General features: G+C 33.6%; 1 pseudogene; it reads right to left on the bottom strand.

Annotated features, from left to right (window-relative positions):
- Window positions 1–450: 450 nt before the first annotated feature.
- LOC149561473 (receptor protein kinase TMK1-like) lies at window positions 451–6,893 on the bottom strand (annotated as a pseudogene).
- Window positions 6,894–7,450: the final 557 nt, after the last annotated feature.

Genomic DNA, 7,450 nt, shown 5'->3' with positions numbered 1-7,450 from the left:
AGGTAAAGAATGATTTCTTAAAATTTCTTCAAACTGTAAGCTTTGGTATAATAGCATTCTTTTGAAATTTTCCTCTCTTTTCTGTCTATCTAATAGACTGGTTAATGTGTAACATATACTATTTTGATCCAATGAAAATTTCTCTATAGAGATTCCCTCTTATATTAACCCCTTAAACCCTCTTTTAGTCATCATTCACCCTCTGTTCTATCATTTAACAATGTTGTCAAATCTTAAAGGAATATTGTCAAATTGCAAGATATCAGGGGTAATGATGTGAGTTTCAACACTTACAAGGGTAAATTTTATCGTAAAAATTCATAAATAATTCCCTTTTCTCAAATTCAATGTAGAAATTTTGATAATTTGTATTGGATATTGTCCAAATTCTATTGATTCTTATCTATAAGTCATGGGCAATAGCTCTGCAAAATTGCCAACTTCTGTTCATCACTTTTCACTGTTTTCACCACCATTACTAGAGTTATTTGCAACTGATATTTTTACTATTAAATCTGATTTATTTGATTGCCCTCTTTGATCAACAATGATAGTGCTAGGTGCTTCAACTCTTACAAGTCGATGGCTCTTTTTATTGTACAAGAACTATAGTAATAGGTCCAACAATGATTCTAACAAGGGTTTATTATATCTTTTCTTTTTAGTGTCATCCCCTGTTGTAGGGTGACTTGGATTGGCATCATTTCTACTACTTCCACCAGATGATTTGAGGGTGTTCACAAGAGGCATAGACTTTTTTTGGGGGTGCTGAAGGTACTAAAGAAGGGGGACTACCTGAAGGACTTGGCAGAGAAGGATTTTTAGGACAAGGTCATGGCTTAACAATTAGACTTTTTCCATCATAGTGAACATCAAAAAATTTAGTAAATTTTGGAACAGGGGGACAAAGATTATTATCACTGACATCTAGAACACTCACATACTTCAATTGAGTTAAATTAGCTAGGATTTGACTAGAGAGATTGTTATCATTCAACATGATAGTCTTGAGAAAAGCTAGATTTACAAGAGAAGGTGATATATTTCTAGTGATTGCTTGTTAGGTAAAGAGATTGAATTAACCAAGTCATTAGCACATCTAATACCCATCCATAAATTGTAGGGATCATTTCCAGCCCAGGACCCTGCTAGATCCACTGGGTAATTAAGAGTGGCTAAAAACTCCAAAATAGAAGTTACTTCGGGTGCGCAGAGCTTACCAGGGTCAGATAGACAGAAAGAAATTTCCTTGTAACTAAAACCACCAGTAGGAATCTTGAGGTTGGGAATTGGTCCAATAATCTTGTTACTATCCACTGAAAGAATGGTGAGTGGCAAGTTTGCAAATTGGGCAGGGATTGGCCCGACTAGTTTGTTATGATTTAGCCTGATATCTTTCAAAGACACACACTTTAAGAGTGAAACTGGACTGGTTCCATTGAAAGTATTCCCATATAACCATAAATGTTTTAAAGACTGCATTGTGCCCAACAAGTCTAGTGAACCAGACAGACTGGGTGTATCTTGGTTATTCAATTGGAGAACCTGGATTCCAAATCTAGAGAAAGTGATGAATTAAAACAACAGCACAAAGAATAAAAACAGAGCTTAAAAAATAGAGCAGCAAAAAACAAGACTCAAATATATCGAAGAGCTATAAAATTTCTTCTTGTTATTACAACTGAGAGGAATGCTCTATTTATAGAGCTCATACATATTTCTAGAGGGTTCTTGAGAAGCTCCAAGAAAGGAAGCACTCTAGATATTTCTACATAATTTTAAATTCACATTTTGCACAAAGAGAGAGGCTCCAAGAAGCAAGTAGAAAGTTATGGACTGTGCATTAAATGCCCAGCTACTATAATAAACATTATTTTTAACACCCCCCCCATAATGTTTATTTGGAGAGAGTAGGAACATCTTTGAGCTGCAATAGATCTCTAAATTTCGTAGATTTTACAATAGACAATGCTTTTGTAAATATATCAGCAAGTTGATCTTCTGTTCTGCAAAATTGAAGCTCCACCTCTTGTCTTTCAATTAGATCTTGAACAAAATGATGATGCACTTCGATATGCTTGGACCTTGCATGATATACCGGATTTTTTGCTAGCTTGATAGTACTTTGATTATCACAAAATATTGTTGTTGGAGAGTCTTGTGGATGATGCAATTCTTCAAGTAACTTCCTAAGCCATAATGCTTCTTGAGATGCCTTTGATAAAACAAATATATTCAGCTTCTGTAGATGAGAGTGACACTGTTGATTGCTTCTTGCTACTCCATGAAATCGGTCCCGATCCAAGATGGAAGATATATCCTGAAGTTGACTTTCTATCATCAATATCACCTGCATAATCAGAATCCGTATATCCAACTAAAGTAGGTTCTCCTCCATATTTGTATTCAATGCCAAGTTGGTAAGTACCCTTAATATATCTTAATATTATTTTAGCCGCTTTCCAATGTTCAATGTGTGGATCTGCCATGTATCTTGATACAATACCAACTGTATATGCAATATCTGGTCTAGTTATAGTAAGATACAAAATATTTCCAACAAGCTGCCTATATAATTTTCCATCCACTTTCTTTTGAGTAGAGTTAGCACCTAACTTTACTCCTATTTCACATGGTGTATTACATGGTTTACAATCACTCATATTGAATTTTTAAAGTACATCAAGAGCATATTTAGTTTGAGAGAGCATGATTCTTCCTTCTTCTTTCCATACTTGCATACCCAAAAAATAGTGCATTAGTCCTAAATCAGTTATTTTGAAAGCTTGTTTGAGTTGATTTTTAGTTATCTCAATATCACGTGTGTGATCTCCTGTAATAATCAAGTCATCCACATACAATACAATGATAACAACCTTATTATCACAATATTTTACATACACATCTGGATCAACATTACTTCTTTTAAATCCAACTTCTAGAAAGTACTTATTAATTTTTGAGTACCATTCCCTTGGTGCTTGTTTGAGACCATAGAGTGATTTTCTTAATCTACACACCAAATTCTCTTCTCCATACTTAATAAATCCTGGTGGTTATTGCATATAAATTTCTTCTTTTAAGTCACCATGCAAAAATGCACTTTTTACATCCATTTGAAAAATTTTCCAACCAAACTTTGTAGATAAAGCAACTATTGTACGAATGGAAGTCATCTTAGCTATTGGAGCAAAGGTTTCAGTATAGTCTATACCTTCTTCTTGTGAGAAACCTTTAGCCACTAACCTTGCTTTGTATTTTTCAATAGCTCCATCTGGTGTTAATTTGGTTCTATAGGTCCACTTGCAACCAACCACATTTTTGCCTTCTGGAAGTGTTGTTAGTTCCCATGTTCCATTCTTCATCAAAGAATTGTATTCTTCTTGCATAGCTGCTTCCCATTCTTCTTTTCCTTTTGCTTCTTCATATGTGTTTGGAGTGTCAACCTGCATCACCTTAGTCATAAGAGCATAGTTAGCAAATATATATCTAGGACCTTCTTGATAAATTTCTTTGATGCTTCTAAATTTCTTTGGATTTTCATTATCACTTTCTTGAGTCTCATCCCATGTAGTGGTTTGCTCACCTTGAATTTGACTATTGGTAGAAGTAGAATTTTCTTCATCAATCAAAATTGGAAAGAAAGATAATGTTGGAGAATTATCATTCTTAACATCTTCATCAAACCATACATTTCTTTTAATATAGATTTCATTAGTTCTAGGATTGTATAACCTATATCCTTTCGATTCCTCACTATATCCAACCATTATGCACTTCTCGCTTTTCCTTTCAAGTTTGCTCCTCCTTTCATCAGGAATGTGAGCATATGCTTTACAACCAAAAATTCTAAAATGAGATACTGTAGGCTTTCTTCCACTCCATGCCTCTTCTGGTGTTATGTTCAAAACTACCTTAGTAGGTGTTCTATTCAAGATTTATACGGCAGTATGAACTACTTCAGCCCAAAATTTGGCTTCTAGATTTCTAGATTCTAGATTTCTAGAATGAAGCATGCACCTAGCCATTTCTATTATAGTTCTATTTTTCCTTTCAGCAACACCATTTTGTTGGGGTGAATAAGAGACAGTTGATTCCTTTTTAATGCCATGTTCTTTACAAAAATCTAAAAGAGCTTTATTCATGTATTCAGTCCCTCTATCAGTTCTTAGTATCTTTAAGTACTTTCCACTTTGTTTTTCAGTCAAAGCTTTAAACTCTTTAAACTTTTGAAACACTTCATCTTTCTTTTGTAGAAAATACACCCAAATTCTTCTACTATAATCATCTATAAAAGTGAGGGCATACCTTGATCCTCCAATTGATGATGTTTTGAAAGGACCCATTACATCACTATGGACTAAATGTAGAAGAGTTTTTTCTCTCCATGATTTACTTTGAGGGAAACTTTCCACATGTTGTTTTCCCATTGCACATCCTTCACACACCTTAGGGCTTAATGATATCTTTGGCAGCCCATGCACTATTTGTAATTTCTCCATAAGCTTGAGACTTTGAAAATTGATGTGCCCCAAACGCTCATGCCATAACCTGCTCATATCATCATATTGGGCAATAGCACACATATGTTTATCTCCACATTTAGAAGTAAATTCTTGAAATTTATATAATCCATTCTCCATTTTACCAATTGCAATGACTCTATAATTATCATTGACATCCTTGATTAAGCACTTATCATTCTAGAATTCTATTTTATGTCCTTGACTTGCAATTTGAGATACTGAAAGCAGATTTGTTTTTGATTCAGGGACTAATTTCACATTTTTGAACAAACCATTATCAACTTTGACATTACCAGTCCCTTTAACTTCTAAAGCACTATTATCCCCCAAATATATTTTCCCTATATTATTTTCACTTATTGATTCAAATTAATTCTCATTATGAGACATGTGTTGTGTAGCACTGGAATCAATAACCCAATCTTCTTTGAAAGTATTATTTTCTTTAAGTGCAACACAAAATGCATTTCTTTTAGACTCTCCTAATTTTGGATAATTATTTACTTTCTTTTCTACATCTCTTTTCTTCTTGAAACTTTCATTTGCCTTATGACCCATTTTACCACAATAATGACATTTCCATTTACTTCTATTATGATCTATATATGAAATACTCTTATTTTCATTCTTCCAATTTCTTTCTTTAGATTCATTTACTTGTGACTTATTATAATATTGTTTTCCTTTTATTACAAATGCTTGAGATTCACCATCAAATGATTCTTTTTCTTTAACTTGTCTTTTCTCTTCTTGAACCAACTTAGCACACAATTTTTCTGATTTAATACTTTTTAATTTATTTGCAGTATCTAAACCCCTTATAAATGATTGATAAGATCCTAGAAGACTTTGTAATATAATTTGCACAAAATCTTTATCATCTATAACTTTTCCAAGAGAAGCAAGCTCATTTTTCTTTTCCTTTAACTTACTTAAATGTGGGACTATCTCTTGTGAGCTTGATAATTTCAAATTGTATAATTCAGTTGTGAGAGATAAGATCCATACATCACCCGAATTTTGATATAAATCTTTCAAAATCTCCCAAACTTTGACTCCACTTCTCTCATTACGAACTTCTGGAAAAACTTCTTCTGAAAGTGTAAGCTTGATTAGTGCTGCTACCCTCTTGTCCCTTTTATCCCAATTATCTTGATCATTTCCTGGATTTGTAGGCCTTTGTTCACTACCAGTCACAATATCATAACAATTTTGAATGGTTAGAGTGATTTCAACATGAGATACCCAATCATAATAATTTTTTCCATTTAATTTAACTATAGGTAAAGTCACACCAAGTGATTCCATTGTTAAATTCTCTCGTTTTTTTTGGATGAGAATGAAAGATATTTAAAAACTTGAACACCCAAGCTTGAAACTAAAAAAATCTCACCAATTTGTTGAAGAAAAAAAACTTTTCTTTTGCTGTAATATCCTTCCTTTGATGTAGTTTTTTGTCCCAAACCAAACTGTTGTTCACTCCTTAGTTACAGCTTGCAAATGTAAAGATTCACACAAGAAAAACACATATATTCATTCCAAAAGCATCATATATTCACAACCCAAAGAACTAAAAATGCTCTGATACCATGATGAATTAAAACAACAGCACAAAGAATAAAAACAGAGCAGCAAAAAACAAGACTCAAATATATCAAAGAGCTATAAAATTTCTTCTTGTTATTATAGCTGAGAGGAATGCTCTATTTATAGAGCTCATACATATTTCTAGAGGGTTCTTGAGAAGCTTCAAGAAAGGAAGCACTCTAGAGATTTCTACATAATTTTAAATTCACATTTTGCACAAAGAGAGAGGCTCCAAGAAGCAAGTAGAAAGTTCTGGACTGTGCATTAAATGCCCAGCTACTATAATAAACATTATTTTTAACAGAAAGTCAATGGAATGGCTCCTAAAAGTTTGTTGTAGGCCAGTTCCAACAAAAAAAACTATGCCATCTCCCCAAGAAAGTTTGGTATATGACCAACAAGATTAACCCGAGATAATGTCAAATTTTTCGAACTGACAAAGGCTTTTAGGTCCACGGGAGGCTGCCATCCTTTGGTGGCATCGAGATTATTGTACTCCAGAGAGAAAAATTGCAAACTGGTCAATCCCACAAAGAAATCAGCAGGAATAGTGTCAAATTCGTTCGTCCCAAGGTAGAAAAATTGTTCATGTGATAAACTATTGAAGGTGGGTAAAGGCCCTGACAAATTGTTTCTCTGCAAACTGATTCTCTCTAGTGCAGCAAGCTGATTAAAATTGGAAGGCAAGGTACCTGCTCGTCCGGCTTTAAAGAACTAAATTTGCTTTTGCGGTGTCTCCAACATAAGGTTTCTTAGAAGAAGATTTAAAATTTGTTCCATTTTATAAATACATCCTCATAGAGGAGAGAACGAAAGGAAATAGAAGAGACACAATTTCCATGCACAAATATAGTCAATTGCAAAAGTAGAAAGTTGGAATGAAATGTTGATATGAAACCTGCATATGAATAATTAAAAAACACAAAAATACTTGAGCTTATAAATCGAAGAAGCTGGAAAACCTTAATATTCAAGACTCGTTTCAAAAAGGAGAGTTGTAGATACACCTAATCTCATATTCTCATGTGAGCCACATGCATCAAGCAAACATATCTATAAAAAGATCATAGACTTGATTGGCATTTTTGATGATAGAGTTCAGAGCTTCCTCAAGATATCCAACACAGTGAAGAAGATCAACTATGCACAAGTAACAATCAAATTTAGGTATAAAGTAATAAGTGTCACTCACCTAATTGAAGTATATACAACCCTCATTCACTAAACCTACATGGCTATATGAAAATAACAAACAAGCAAAACTCACATGCTTAGGGTTTGTTCTAGAATGTACCGTTAGTTCAAAGAGTTTGAGAGCGTCCTTACACATGTAATTC

This window comes from Cupressus sempervirens, chromosome 4 (genome assembly GCF_028749045.1).
Source record: "Cupressus sempervirens isolate cs-2001-9-10 chromosome 4, ASM2874904v1, whole genome shotgun sequence".
Taxonomy (NCBI): Eukaryota; Viridiplantae; Streptophyta; class Pinopsida; order Cupressales; family Cupressaceae; genus Cupressus; species Cupressus sempervirens.
The sequence above is the reverse complement of the archived record's forward strand: the minus strand, read 5'-3'. Positions and strand labels throughout refer to the sequence as shown.